Consider the following 15,666-nt stretch of genomic DNA (forward strand, 5'->3'; position numbering starts at 1 on the left):
CTTTTAGTGACTCTTCACCACAGCCTTATGAGGTAGATGTTATTATTATATTTCAATTGGTGAAACAGGCTTAGGCACGTGAAGTCATTTATCTTTAAATTCACAGAGGTAGGTGAGTGACCTGGGATTGAGCCCAGTGGCCTTCAATATACTGCATCCCAAGAAGTGAATGAGTTCATTACTTTCTACTCCCTGATTAACTGTATTCCACAAACTTAACAATTCAGCCCTCTGGTGCCCAGATGAACAGAGGAAGCCCTGTTCCCAGACCCACCCTTTTTATCTACATGAATGATTACAGCACTGACATGATAGTGCAAGCAAAGTTAATCACAGTGACTCTTCCTTCCAGGCTGACCCCCTTTCCTGGGGGCCCACAGCAGTCCTCGAAGTAGGGATAGTTCCAACAGCCAAAAGAATCCCAAGTGCTTCCGGCTCAAGCTGAATCCCATTGTCCAGGATGGATTAACTAATAACACACAAAAATAGGATGCATTAATCTGGGTCCTCTAAGAAGCACAGGTAGGGTTAAACCTGCGAGGATTTTATTAAGGGAAATGTCTGTGGGATAAAATGGGGAAAGTTGGAAGAGCTGTCAGACCACAACACAAATCTAGTGAAGGAGAAGGGAAGACTGGGTAGAAGCATCATAGACCACCCACCATGCAGTCTAAATTGAGTAATGTTGTTGGTGAAATCTGAGAAAGCTTTATGTATTGTACCAATGTCATTTTCCTGGTATTGATAGTGTACTGCCATTATGCAAGCGTCACCATTGGGAGAGGTTGGATGAAAGATAAACAGGACTACCTTGTACATGTTTTGTTTGTTGTTGTTGTTGTTTGCAACTTCTGTGCTCCTGAAATAATTTCAAAATTAAAAATTAAAAAAGGGGCGCCTGGGTGGCTCAGTGGGTTAAAGCCTCTGCCTTCGGCTCAGGTCATGATCCCAGAGTCCTGGGATCGAGCCCCGCATCGGGCTCTCTGCTCCTCGGGGAGCCTGATTCCCCCTCTCTCTCTCTGCCTGCCTCTCTGCCTACTTGTGATCTCTGTCTGTCAAATAAGTAAATAAAATATTTTTTAAAAAAAACACTAGAAAATATGATAATTTTTTTATTTCAGTATTTGTATGTATTTTGAATAACTTAAGAAGAGAAAATTAATCTATTATATTTAACCAGATATTTACCATTTCTGTGGCCCCTCCTTCATTCCTGAAGTTCCAATGTTCCCTTTGTACCATTTCCCTTCAGTCTGAAGAACTTCCTTTAACAGGACTACCGGCCAGAGTCTCATATTTCCCTTGATCTGAGAAGGTCCTCATTTTACCTTTGTTCTTTTTTTTTTTTTTAAGATTTTATTTATTTATTTTTCAGGGGGAGAGAGAGAGAGAGCGAACATTCAAGCACATAACCAGGCAGAGGGAGAAGCAGGCTCCCTGTTGAGCAAGGAAACTGACGCAGGACATGATCTCAGGACCCTGGGATCAAGGCCTGAGCCAAAGGCAGACACTTAATTGACTGAGCCACCCAGGCATCCCTAAAATAAATTTTTATGTAAAATATTCAATAGTGTGAAAAATACGGCAAAAATTTGAAGTTCTTCTTCAAACTCAAGTCCCATACTCTTCCCTAGAGAGTACTGTTAAACTACAGCACAAAAGTGTTTGAAGGCCTTTTCTGTATAGTTTATTGTGTTGTTCAAACTTTTTTCATAATTGCCCCTTCAGAGACATCTGTAGTACAAACACATCTGTAGTACTTTTCTGTGATATACAATGTAAATCGCTTTCCAGCTGAGGTAGAATCTCCTGGGGTTAACCTCATTTGTAAGAGATTGTCAGCACAAACCCAAGTCCCTTGAAAACATTGTTTCCTGGGGAATGAATTACTTCATCAGTATCCCTTTTCTCATATAGGTTTTCCTTCTCAGATGTCAGCACTCCTGATAAACAGAATGGCCTCCAAAATCCCCAGGCAGACCCTTTTATCAACATGAACGATTCCAGCATGAACTTGATACTACCAGACACAGGTGGTCCCAGTGACTGTAATCCTCCCTTGCCCTCCCTCCTCCACTGTTGCTCACTTCACATGGGGCCTATAGCTGTATTTTACATTTGTTTTAAAACAGCCACCAGCGTGGCTCAGTCCATTAAGCATCTGCCTTAGCTCAAGTCATGATCTTGAGGTCTTGGGATCTAGCCCTGCATTGGGCTCCCCACTGAACAGGGAGTCTACTTCTCCCTCTCCCTCTATTCCTCCCTCAACCCCACTCATGTGCGCTCTCTCTCTCAAATAAATAAATAAAATCTTTAAAATATGTGTGTGTGTGTGTGTGTGTGTAAAATGCAGCCACTCATTGTTATTCTTCTTTTCAAAAACCTATTCAAAAACATCTCCATTGTGTAAGAGAAAGTTATAAATTTCATAATCAAGGTCAAGGGTCTTTAGCCCACACTTGACTAAATTAGGATAGATAAACCAAAAACACAAGATACAGAACAAGTGGGAATGTTTTTCTAGGAGAGGGACCAATGCAGAAAAGGACTGAAAGCCCCTTTTCTAAAACAGAGTATGACTCTGACATCAATTCTTATGGGTGGGAAAAACCATGTCAAGAAATTCTCCAGACACCAGATGGGCCTCCTACAATTCATTCTCTACCCAAAGACAGTATCACTCAGATTCCACAAATTAAGGGCTCAACCTCACAAGACTGCCCCTACTTCAGATGCCAGTCAAAAGTCCAGGTTATCACCCCTCCTTTGAACAACTGACTCCAAGTCAGAGGTTCCTATGACTACCTCTTGGGATTCAATTAATTTGCTAGAGTGGTTCCCAGAACTCAGGAAACCAGTTGACTCACAAGATTATTACCACTTAATTACAAAGGATATTAAAGGATACAAATTAATAGCCAGATGACAAGATATATAGGGCAAGGTTCCAAACAGAGGAGCTTCTGTCTGCTTGGAATCTATATGGGCCTGGCTCAGCATCATGTTATTGCATCTGGTTCACCAACCTGGAGGCTATCCAAATGTTGTACTTTTGGTTTTTATGGAGACCTCATTACATAGGCATGATTGATCAAAACATTGCCCACAGGTGATTAATTCAACCTCCAACTCCTCTCCCATCTCCCCAGATCAAGGGTAGGCTGAAACTTCTAACCCTCTAAGCAGGATTGGTTCCCTTGTCAAGCACACCTGTCTCCATTTTAGGTGATTTCCAACAGGTACCTTATTAACATAAATTCAATTACGGTTGAAAGGGGCGTTTATAAATATCAAGACACCCATTTCACCCTTATGACTGCAGAAATTTCAATAACTGAGGACAAAAGACCAAATAACTATAACAAAAGATGTTCCCATCACTCTTATTAATTAGGAAATTCCAAGGGCTTGGGGATCTGTGAGCCAGGCACCATGGGCAAAGGCTAAAATATATATTTATTATAAATCACAATATCACACAGGAATATTGTGGTCCACCATTGTGGGCAAATGTGAAAAAAACTCATTTACAGAGTGGTAGTATATTAATATAAAGAGACTTCTTTTTCATAAGTTGTATCTTACTGAATTCTGAAATCTGTATTTGTTGTATTTTTTTTTAATTTTTAATTTTTTTTTTTAATTGTTGATGCAATAGCATTTACTTTATTTTTTTTTAATTTTTAATTTCCAGCATAACAGTATTCATTATTTTTGCACCACACCCCGTGCTCCATGCAATCCGTGCCCTCTATAATACCCACCACCTGGTACCCCAACCTCCCATCCCCCGTCCCTTCAAAACCCTCAGATTGTTTTTCAGAGTCCATAGTCTCTCATGGTTCACCTCCCCTTCCAATTTCCCCCAACTCCCTTCTCCACTCTAAGTCCCCATGTCCTCCATGCTATTTATTATGCTCCACAAATAAGTGAAACCATATGATAGTTGACTCTCTCTGCTTGACTTATTTCACTCAGCATAATCTCTTCCAGTCCCGTCCATGTTGCTACAAAAGTTGGGTATTCATCCTTTCTGATGGAGGCATAATACTCTATCCCCAGGGGTACAGGTCTGTGAATCACCAGGTTTACACACTTCACAGCACTCACCAAAGCACATACCCTCCCCAATGTCCATAATCCCACCCCCTTCTCCCAAACCCCCTCCCCCCAGCAACCCTCAGTTTGTTTTGTGAGATTAAGAGTCACTTATGGTTTGTCTCCCTCCCAATCCCATCTTGTTTCATTGATTCTTCTCCTACCCACTTAAGCCCCCATGTTGCATCACCACTTCCTCATATCAGGGAGATCATATGATAGTTGTCTTTCTCTGCTTGACTTATTTCGCTAAGCATGATACGCTCTAGTTCCATCCATGTTGTCGCAAATGGCAAGATTTCATTTCTTTTGATGGCTGCATAGTATTCCATTGTGTATATATACCACTTCTTCTTGATCCATTCATCTGTTGATGGACATCTAGGTTCTTTCCATAGTTTGGCTATTGTGGACATTGCTGCTATAAACATTCGGGTGCATGTGCCCCTTTGGATCACTACGTTTGTATCCTTAGGGTAAATACCCAATAGTGCAATTGCTGGGTCATAGGGCAGTTCTATTTTCAACATTTTGAGGAACCTCCATGCTGTTTTCCAGAGTGGCTGCACCAGCTTGCATTCCCACCAACAGTGTAGGAGGGTTCCCCTTTCTCCGCATCCTCGCCAGCATCTGTCATTTCCTGACTTGTTGATTTTAGCCATTCTGACTGGTGTGAGGTGATATCTCATTGTGGTTTTGATTTGTATTTCCCTGATGCTGAGTGATATGGAGCACTTTTTCATGTGTCTGTTGGCCATCTGGATGTCTTCTTTGCAGAAATGTCTGTTCATGTCCTCTGCCCATTTCTTGATTGGATTATTTGTTCCTTGGGTGTTGAGTTTGCTAAGTTCTTTATAAATTCTGGACACTAGTCCTTTATCTGATAGGTTGCTTGCAAATATCTTCTCCCATTCTGTCAGTTGTCTTTTGATTTTGTTAACTGTTTCCTTTGCTGTGCAAAAGCTTTTGATCTTGATGAAATCCCAATAGTTCATTTTTGCCCTTGCTTCCCTTGCCTTTTGCGTTGTTCCTAGGAAGATGTTGCTGCGGTTGAGGTCAAAGAGGTTGCTGCCTGTGTTCTCCTCAAGGATTTTGATGGATTCCTTTCGCACATTGAGGTCCTTCATCCATTTTGAGTCTATTTTTGTGTGTGGTGTAAGGAAATGGTCCAATTTCATTTTTCTGCATGTGGCTGTCCAATTTTCCCAGCACCATTTATTGAAGAGGCTGTCTTTTTGCCATTGGACATTCTTTCCTGCTTTGTCGAAGATTAGTTGACCATAGAGTTGAGGGTCTATTTCTGGGCTCTCTATTCTGTTCCATTGATCTATGTGTCTGTTTTTGTGCCAGTACCATGCTGTCTTGATGACGACAGCTTTGTAATAGAGCTTGAAGTCCGGAATTGTGATGCCACCAACGTTGGCTTTCTTTTTCAATATCCCTTTGGCTATTCGAGGTCTTTTCTGGTTCCATATAAATTTTAGAATTATTTGTTCCATTTCTTTTAAAAACATGGATGGTACTTTGATAGGAATTGCATTAAATGTGTAGATTGCTTTAGGTAGCATAGACATTTTCACAATATTTATTCTTCCAATCCAGGAGCATGGAACATTTTTCCATTTCGTTGTGTCTTCCTCAATTTCTTTCATGAGTACTTTATAGTTTTCTGAGTATAGATTCTGTGTCTCTTTGGTTAGGTTTATTCCTAGGTATCTTATGGTTTTGGGTGCAATTGTAAATGGGATTGACTCCTTAATCTCTCTTTCTTCTGTCTTGCTGTTGGTGTAGAGAAATGCAACTGATTTCTGTGCATTGATTTTATATCCTGACACTTTACTGAATTCCTGTATAAGTTCTAGCAGTTTTGGAGTGGAGTCTTTTGGGTTTTCCACATATAGTATCATATCATCTGCGAAGAGTGATAATTTGACTTCTTCTTTGCCGATTTGGATGCCTTTAATTTCCTTTTGTTGTCTGATTGCTGAGGCTAGGACCTCTAGTACTATGTTGAATAGCAGTGGTGATAATGGACATCCCTGCCGTGTTCCTGACCTTAGCGGAAAAGCTTTCAGTTTTTCTCCATTGAGAATGATATTTGCGGTGGGTTTTTCATAGATGGCTTTGATGATATTGAGGTATGTGCCCTCTATCCCTACACTTTGAAGAGTTTTGATCAGGAAGGGATGCTGTACTTTGTCAAATGCTTTTTCAGCATCTATTGAGAGTATCATATGGTTCTTGTTCTTTCTTTTATTGATGTGTTGCATCACATTGACTGATTTGCGGATGTTGAACCAACCTTGCAGCCCTGGAATAAATCCCACTTGGTCGTGGTGAATAATCTTTTTAATGTACTGTTGAATCCTATTGGCTAGTATTTTGTTGAGTATTTTCGCATCTGTGTTCATCAAGGATATCGGTCTATAGCTCTCTTTTTTGGTGGGATCCTTGTCTGGTTTTAGGATCAAGGTGATGCTGGCCTCATAAAATGAGTTTGGAAGTTTTCCTTCCATTTCTATTTTTTGGAACAGTTTCAGGAGAATAGGAATTAGTTCTTCTTTAAATGTTTGGTAGAATTCCCCCGGGAAGCCGTCTGGCCCTGGGCTTTTGTTCGTTTGGAGATTTTTAATGACTGTTTCAATCTCCTTACTGGTTATGGGTCTGTTCAGGCTTTCTATTTCTTCCTGGTTCAGTTGTGGTAGTTTATATGTTTCTAGGAATGCATCCATTTCTTCCAGATTGTCAAATTTGTTGGCGTAGAGTTGCTCATAGTATGTTCTTATAATAGTTTGTATTTCTTTGGTGTTAGTTGTGATCTCTCCTCTTTCATTCATGATTTTATTTATTTGGGTCCTTTCTCTTTTCTTTTTGATAAGTCTGGCCAGGGGTTTATCAATTTTATTAATTCTTTCAAAGAACCAGCTCCTAGTTTTGTTGATTTGTTCTATTGTTTTTTTGGTTTCTATTTCATTGATTTCTGCTCTGATCTTTATGATTTCTTTTCTCCTGCTGGGCTTAGGGTTTCTTTCTTGTTCTTTCTCCAGCTCCTTTAGGTGTAGGGTTAGGTTGTGTACCTGAGACCTTTCTTGTTTCTTGAGAAAGGCTTGTACCGCTATATATTTTCCTCTCAGGACTGCCTTTGTTGTGTCCCACAGATTTTGAACCGTTGTATTTTCATTATCATTTGTTTCCATGATTTTTTTCAATTCTTCTTTAATTTCCCGGTTGACCCATTCATTCTTTAGAAGGATGCTGTTTAGTCTCCATGTATTTGGGTTCTTTCCAAACTTCCTTTTGTGGTTGAGTTCTAGCTTTAGAGCATTGTGGTCTGAAAATATGCAGGGAATGATCCCAATCTTTTGATACCGGTTGAGTCCTGATTTAGGACCGAGGATGTGATCTATTCTGGAGAATGTTCCATGTGCACTAGAGAAGAATGTGTATTCTGTTGCTTTGGGATGAAATATTCTGAATATATCTGTGATGTCCATCTGGTCCAGTGTGTCGTTTAAGGCCTTTATTTCCTTGCTGATCTTTTGCTTGGATGATCTGTCCATTTCAGTGAGGGGAGTGTTAAAGTCCCCTACTATTATTGTATTATTGTTGATGTGTTTCTTTGATTTTGTTATTAATTGGTTTATATAGTTGGCTGCTCCCACGTTGGGGGCATAGATATTTAAAATTGTTAAATCTTCTTGTTGGACAGACCCTTTGAGTATGATGTAGTGTCCTTCCTCATCTCTTATTATAGCCTTTGGCTTAAAATCTAATTGATCTGATATAAGGATTGCCACTCCTGCTTTCTTCTGATGTCCATTAGCATGGTAAATTCTTTTCCACCCCCTCACTTTAAATCTGGAGGTGTCTTCGGGCTTAAAATGAGTTTCTTGGAGGCAACATATAGATGGGTTTTGTTTTTTTATCCATTCTGATACCCTGTGTCTTTTGATAGGGGCATTTAGCCCATTAACATCAGGGTAACTATTGAGAGATATGAATTTAGTGCCATTGTATTGCCTGTAAGTTGACTGTTACTGTATATGGTCTCTGTTCCTTTCTGATCTACCACTTGTAGGCTCTCTCTTTGCTTAGAGGACCCCTTTCAATATTTCCTGTAGAGCTGGTTTGGTATTTGCAAATTCTTTCAGTTTTTGTTTGTCCTGGAAGCTTTTAATCTCTCCTTCTATTTTCAATGATAGCCTAGCTGGATATAGTATTCTTGGCTGCATGTTTTTCTCGTTTAGTGCTCTGAAAATATCATGCCAGCTCTTTCTGGCCTGCCAGGTCTCTGTGGATAAGTCAGCTGCCAATCTAATATTTTTACCATTGTATGTTACAGACTTCTTTTCCCAGGCTGCTTTCAGGATTTTCTCTTTGTCACTGAGACTTGTAAATTTTACTATTAGGTGACGGGGTGTGGGCCTATTCCTATTGATTTTGAGGGGCGTTCTCTGAACCTCCTGAATTTTGATGCTCGTTCCCTTTGCCATATTGGGGAAATTCTCCCCAATAATTCTCTCCAGTATACCTTCTGCTCCCCTCTCTCTTTCTTCTTCTTCTGGAATCCCAATTATTCTAATGTTGTTTCGTCTTATGGTGTCACTTATCTCTCGAATTCTCCCCTCGTGGTCCAGTAGCTGTTTGTCCCTCTTTTGCTCAGCTTCTTTATTCTCTGTCATTTGGTCTTCTAGATCACTAATTCTTTCTTCTGCCTCATTTATCCTAGCAGTGAGAGCCTCCATTTTTTATTGCACTTCATTAATAGCTTTTTTTATTTCAACTTGGTTAGATTTTAGTTCTTTTATTTCTCCAGAAAGGGCTTTTATATCTCTCGAGAGGGTTTCTCTCATATCTTCCATGCCTTTTTCGAGCCCGGCTAGAACCTTGAGAATTGTCATTCTGAACTCTAGATCTGACATATTACCAATGTCTGTATTGATTAGGTCCCTAGCCTTCAGTACTGCCTCTTGTTCTTTTTTTTGTGTTGAATTTTTCCGTCTTGTCATTTTGTCCAGATAAGAGTATATGAAGGGGCAAGTAAAATACTAAAAGGGTGGCAACAACCCCAGGAAAAAATGCTTTAACCAAATTAGAAGAGATCCAAAATCGTGAGGGGGGAGAAAGGGGATAAAAAGAGGTTCAAAAAGGAAGAAAGAAAAAAAAAGAAAAAAAAAAGAAAAAAGAAAAGAATTTTAAAAAAAAGGAAAACACCTAAGAAAAATGTAAAAAAGAAAAAATATATATATTAGATAAACTAGTAAAAAATCGTTAAAAAAGAAAAAGGTAACAGTTAAAAAAAAAAAAAATTTTACCCGAAGGCGAGAAAAGAAAAAAACAAAAAAATGAAAAAGAAAAAAATTAAATTAACTGCAAGACTAAAAAAAAAATCACAGGGAAAAAGCCATGAGTTCCGTGCTTGGCTTTCTCCTCCTCTGGAATTCTGCTGCTCTCCTTGGTATTGAAACCGCACTCCTTGGTAGGTGAACTTGGTCTTGGCTGGATTTCTTGTTGATCTTCTGGGGGAGGGGCCTGTTGTAGTGATTCTCAAGTGTCTTTGCCCCAGGCGGAATTACACCGCCCTTACCCGGGGCCGGGGTGAGTAATCCGCTCGGGTTTGCTTTCAGGAGCTTTTGTCCCCCGAGCGCTTTCCGTAGAGTTCCGGAGGATGGGAATACAAATGGCGGCCTCCTGGTCTCCGGCCGGAGGAGCCGAGAGCCCAGGGCCGCACTCCTCAGTGCGCCCTCAGAGAACAGCGCCCAGTTACTCCCGTCTGCCTGACCTCCGGCCGCGCTCCGAGCTTGCGACCAGTTCAAGGTAACACCGAGCTGTGAGCTTACTGTCGGCTCTGTCTCTGTAGCCGGCTTTCCCGTTCCAATACCCGCAAGGTCTGCGACACTCAGACACCCCTGATCCTTCTGTGACCCTGCGGGACCTGAGGCCACGCTAAACCCGCGTGGGCTTCGCCCCGGTTTAGCCTCTGGAGCGATGTCCCTCAGCGGAACAGACTTTTAAAAGTCCTGATTTTGTGGACCGTTGCTCCGCCGCTTGCCGGGAGCCGGCCCCTCCCCCCGGGGTCTATCTTCCCGTCGCTTTGGATTTACTTCTCCGCCGGTCCTACCTTTCAAAAAGTGGTTGTTTTTCTGTTTCCAGAATTGCTGTTCTTCTTCTCTTCGATCTGCCGATGGATTTTCAGGTGTTTGCAATCTTTAGATGAGCTATCTAGCTGATCTCCAGCTAGCTGAAGCAGTCTCAGCCTGCTACTTCTCCGCCATCTTGACTCCTCCTCTATTTTTTAATTTTTTATAAACATATAATATATTTTTATCCCCAGGGGTACAGGTCTGTGAATCACCAGGTTTACACACTTCACAGCACTCACATAGCACATACCCTCCCCAATGTCCATAACCCCACCCCCCTCCCCCCAGCAACCCTCAGTTTGTTTTGTGAGATTAAGAGTCACTTATGGTTTGTCTCCCTCCCAATCCCATCTTGTTTCATTTATTCTTCTCCTACCCACTTAAGCCCCCATGTTGCATCACCACTTCCTCATATCAGGGAGATCATATGATAGTTGTCTTTCTCTGCTTGACTTATTTCGCTAAGCATGATACACTCTAGTTCCATTCACGTTGTCGCAAATGGCAAGATTTCATTTCTTTTGATGGCTGCATAGTATTCCATTGTGTATATATACCACTTCTTCTTGATCCATTCATCTGTTGATGGACATCTAGGCTCTTTCCATAGTTTGGCTATTGTGGACATTGCTGCTATAAACATTCAGGTGCACGTGCCCTTTCGGATCACTACGTTTGTATCTTTAGGGTAAATATCCAGTAGTGCAATTGCTGGGTCATACGGCAGTTCTATTTTCAACATTTTGAGGAACCTCCATGCTGTTTTCCAGAGTGGTTGCACCAGCTTGCATTCCCACCAGTGGAGGAGGGTTCCCCTTTCTCCACATCCTCTCCAGCATCTGTCATTTCCTGACTTGTTAATTTTAGCCATTCTGACTGGTGTGAGGTGATATCTCATTGTGGTTTTGATTTGTATTTCCCTGATGCCGAGTGATATGGAGCACTTTTTCATGTGTCTGTTGGCCATCTGGATGTCTTCTTTGCAGAAATGTCTGTTCATGTCCTCTGCCCACTTCTTGATTGGATTATTTGTTCCTTGGGTGTTGAGTTTGCTAAGTTCTTTATAGATTTTGGACACTAGTCCTTTATCTGATAGGTTGCTTGCAAATATCTTCTCCCATTCTGTCAGTTGTCTTTTGGTTTTGTTAACTGTTTCCTTTGCTGTGCAAAAGCTTTTGATCTTGATAAAATCCCAATAGTTCATTTTTGCCCTTGCTTCCCTTGCCTTTGGCGATGTTCCTAGGAAGATGTTGCTGTGGCTGAGGTCGAAGACGTTGCTGCCTGTGTTCTCCTCAAGGATTTTGATGGATTCCTTTCTCACACTGAGGTCCTGCATCCATTTTGAGTCTATTTTTGTGTATGGTGTAAGGAAAAGGTCCAATTTCATTTTTTTGCATGTGGCTGTCCAATTTTCCCAACACCACTTATTGAACATGCTGTCTTTTTTCCATTGGACATTCTTTCCTGCTTTGTCGAAGGTTAGTTGACCATAGAGTTGAGGGTCTATTTCTGGGCTCTCTATTCTGTTCCATTGATCTATGTGTCTGTTTTTGTGCCAGTACCATGCTGCCTTGATGATGACAGCTTTGTAATAGAGCTTAAAGTCCGGAATTGTGATGCCACCAACTTTGGCTTTCTATTTCAATATCCCTTTGGCTATTCGAGGTCTTTTCTGGTTCCATATAAATTTTAGAATTATTTGTTCCATTTCTTTTAAAAACATGGATGGTTCTTTGATAGGAATTGCATTAAATGTGTAGACTGCTTTAGGTAGCATAGACATTTTCACAATATTTATTCTTCCAATCCAGGAGCATGGAACATTTTTCCATTTCTTTGTGTCTTCCTCAATTTCTTTCATGAGTACTTTATAGTTTTCTGAGTATAGATTCTGTGCCTCTTTGGTTAGGTTTATTCCTAGGTATCGTATGGTTTGGGGTGCAATTGTAAATGGGATTGACTCCTTAATCTCTCTTTCTTCTGTCTTGTTGTTGGTGTAGAGAAATGCAACTGATTTCAGTGCATTGATTTTATATCCTGACACTTTACTGAATTCCTATACAAGTTCTAGCAGTTTTGGAGTGGAGTCTTTTGGGTTTTCCACATATAGTATCGTATCATCTGCGAAGAGTGATACTTTGACTTCTTCTTTGTCGATTTGGATGCCTTTAATTTCCTTTTGTTGCCTGATTGCTGAGGCTAGGACTTCTAGTACTATGTTGAATAGCAGTGGTGATAATGGACATCCCTGCCGTGTTCCTGACCTTAGCGGAAAAGCTTTCAGTTTTTCTCCATTGAGAATGGTATTTGCAGTGGGTTTTTCATAAATGGTAATATGAGGTATATGCTATATATTGATAATATTGAGGTATGTGCCCTCTATCCCTACACTTTGAAGAGTTTTGATCAGGAAGGGATGCTGTACTTTGTCAAATGCTTTTTCAGCATCTATTGAGAGTATCATATGGTTCTTGTTCTTTCTTTTATTGATGTGTTGTATCACATTGACTGATTTGCGGATGTTGAACCAACCTTGAAGCCCTGGAATAAATCCCACTTGGTCTTGGTGAAGAATCCTTTTAATGTACTGTTGAATCCTATTGGCTAGTATTTTGTTGAGTATTTTCGCATCTGTGTTCATCAAGGATATTGGTCTATAGCTCTCTTTTTTGATGGGATCCTTGTCTGGTTTTGGGATCAAGGTGATGCTGGCCTCATAAAATGAGTTTGGAAGTTCTCCTTCCATTTCTATTTTTTGGAACAGTTTCAGGAGAATAGGAATTAGTTCTTCTTTAAATGTTTGGTAGAATTCCCCTGGGAAGCCGTCAGGCCCTGGGCTTTTGTTTGTTTGGAGATTTTTAATGACTGTTTCAGTCTCCTTACTGGTTATGGGTCTGTTCAGGCTTTCTATTTCTTCCTGGTTCAGTTGTGGTAGTTTAAATGTTTCTAGGAATGCATCCATTTCTTCCAGATTGTCAAATTTGTTGGCGTAGAGTTGCTCATAGTATGTTCTTATAATAGTTTGTATTTCTTTGGTGTTAGTTGTGATCTCTCCTCTTTCATTCATGATTTTATTTATTTGGGTCCTTTCTCTTTTCTTCTTGATAAGTCTGGCCAGGGGTTTATCAATTTTATTAATTCTTTCAAAGAACCAGCTCCTAGTTTTGTTGATTTGTTCTATTGTTTTTTTGGTTTCTATTTCATTGATTTCTGCTCTGATCTTTATGATTTCTCTTCTCCTGCTGGGCTTAGGGTTTCTTTCTTGTTCTTTCTCCAGCTTCTTTAGGTGTAGGTACCAGTCCTACCTTTCAGAAAGTGGTTGTTTTTCTGTTTCTAGAATTGCTGTTCTTCTTTTCGATCTGCTGATGGATTTTCAGGTGTTTGCAATCTTTAGATAAGCTATCTAGCTGATTTCCTGCTAGCTGAAGTAGTCTCAGCCTGCTACTTCTCCGCCATCTTGACTCCTCTCCCCTGTATTTGTTTTTATTCAGTAAAGTATCCTAAAGATTTTTTTGTATTCATAATATCTACCTTTTAAAAAATATGACTGTACAAAAATTATTTGAGTTTCTATATACAATGAACAATATGAAAAGGAAATTTAGGAAAATAATTCCACTTACAATAGCATCAAGAAGGATAAAATACTAAGGAATAAACTTAACCAAGGAAGCAAAAGACTTGTAAATTAAAAACTACAAAATGTTGCTGAAAGAGATTAGAGTACATAAATACATGGAAAGAAATCCTGTGAGCATGGGTTAGAAGGCTTCATATTGTTAAGATATCGATACTACCCAAACAAACCTACAAATTTAATGCAATCCCTATCAAAAGTCCAAAGTATGTTTTTCAGAAATATAAAAATCCATCCTAAAACTCATCTGGACTCCCAAGAGACCATAAATAGCCAATACAATCTTGAAAAAGAACAAAGTTGAAGGACAAAGTCTCAGATTCCCTGAGTTCTTTCTTTCTCTTTTTTCTTCCAAGTTTTTATTTAAATTTAAGTTAGTTAACATATAGTGTAGTATGGGTTTCAGGAGTAGAATTTTGTGATTCATCACTCACTTATAACACCCAGTGTTCATAACAACAAGTGCTGTCCTTAACGCATATCACCCATTTAGTCCACTCCCCCTTCCACCTCCCCTCCACCAAACTTCAGTTCATTCTCTATAGTTGAGTCTCCTATGATTTGCCTCCCTCTGTTTTTGTCTTACTTTATTTTTCCTTCCCTTCCCCTATGTTCATCTTAAATTTCTTAAATTCCACATAAGAGTGAAATCGTACAGCTTCAAAACAAAATACAATGATCAAAACAGTGTGGTACTGACATAAAGACAGATATACCCCAATAAAAAAGAATAGAAAGCCTAGAAATTTGGTCTCACATGTATATGGTCAGCTGATTTTTGACAAGAATGCCAAGACTACTGACTGGGGAAAGCACAGTCTCTTCGATAAATGATGCTGAGAAAAGTGGATAGCCATTTGCAAAAGAATGAATGTGGACTCTTACCTTACCATATATAAAAATTAACTCAAAATGGATCAAAGATCTATATGTAAGAGGTAAAACTATAATGAAAACTAAATGAAAAACTGTGAACCAAATGACAGAATCAAAGTAAAAGGGCAATCTATGGAATTGGTGAAGATATTTGCAAATCATATCTCTAGTAAGAGGTTAATATCCAGAATATGTAAAGAACTCCTACAACTCAACAACAACAATAGCAACAACAGCAAAATCTGATAATAAAAGAACATTTCTCCAAAAAGATATATTAATGGCCAACCAGCAAATGAAAAGTATTCTCAACATAGCTAATCATTAGGCAAATGCAAATCAAAACCACAAGATACCACCTCATACCAATTAGGATGGCAACTATCAAAAAACAAAGGAAAAATAACAAGTGCTGACAAGGATGTGGAGAAATTGGAAACTTTGTATACTGTTGGTGGGAATGTAAAATGGTGCAGCCACTATAGGAAACAGTATGGTTATATCTCAAAAATTAAAAATAGAATTACCATATGATCCAGAAATTCTACCCAAAAGAATTGAAAATGGGGTTACAAAGAGCTATTTGCACACCCATGTTCATAGCAGAATTATCCACAATAGCCAAAAAGTAGAAGCAACCCAAGTTTCCATCAGTAGATAAATGGATTTTTTTAAATGTGGTATATACATATAATGAAATATTATTTAGTCTTAGAAAGAAGGAAATTCTGATACATGCTATAACATGGATGAAATGTGAAGACATTATGCTACATGAAATATACCAGTCACAAAAATACAAATGCTATATGATTTCACTTATATGAAGTATAGAAGTATATAGAGTAGTCAGATTCATACAAACAGAATATAGAATAATGGCTGTCAAGAGCTGGGGGAGGGACAAATGGG

Source organism: Mustela erminea, chromosome 1 (assembly GCF_009829155.1).
Source record: "Mustela erminea isolate mMusErm1 chromosome 1, mMusErm1.Pri, whole genome shotgun sequence".
Classification (NCBI taxonomy): domain Eukaryota; kingdom Metazoa; phylum Chordata; class Mammalia; order Carnivora; family Mustelidae; genus Mustela; species Mustela erminea.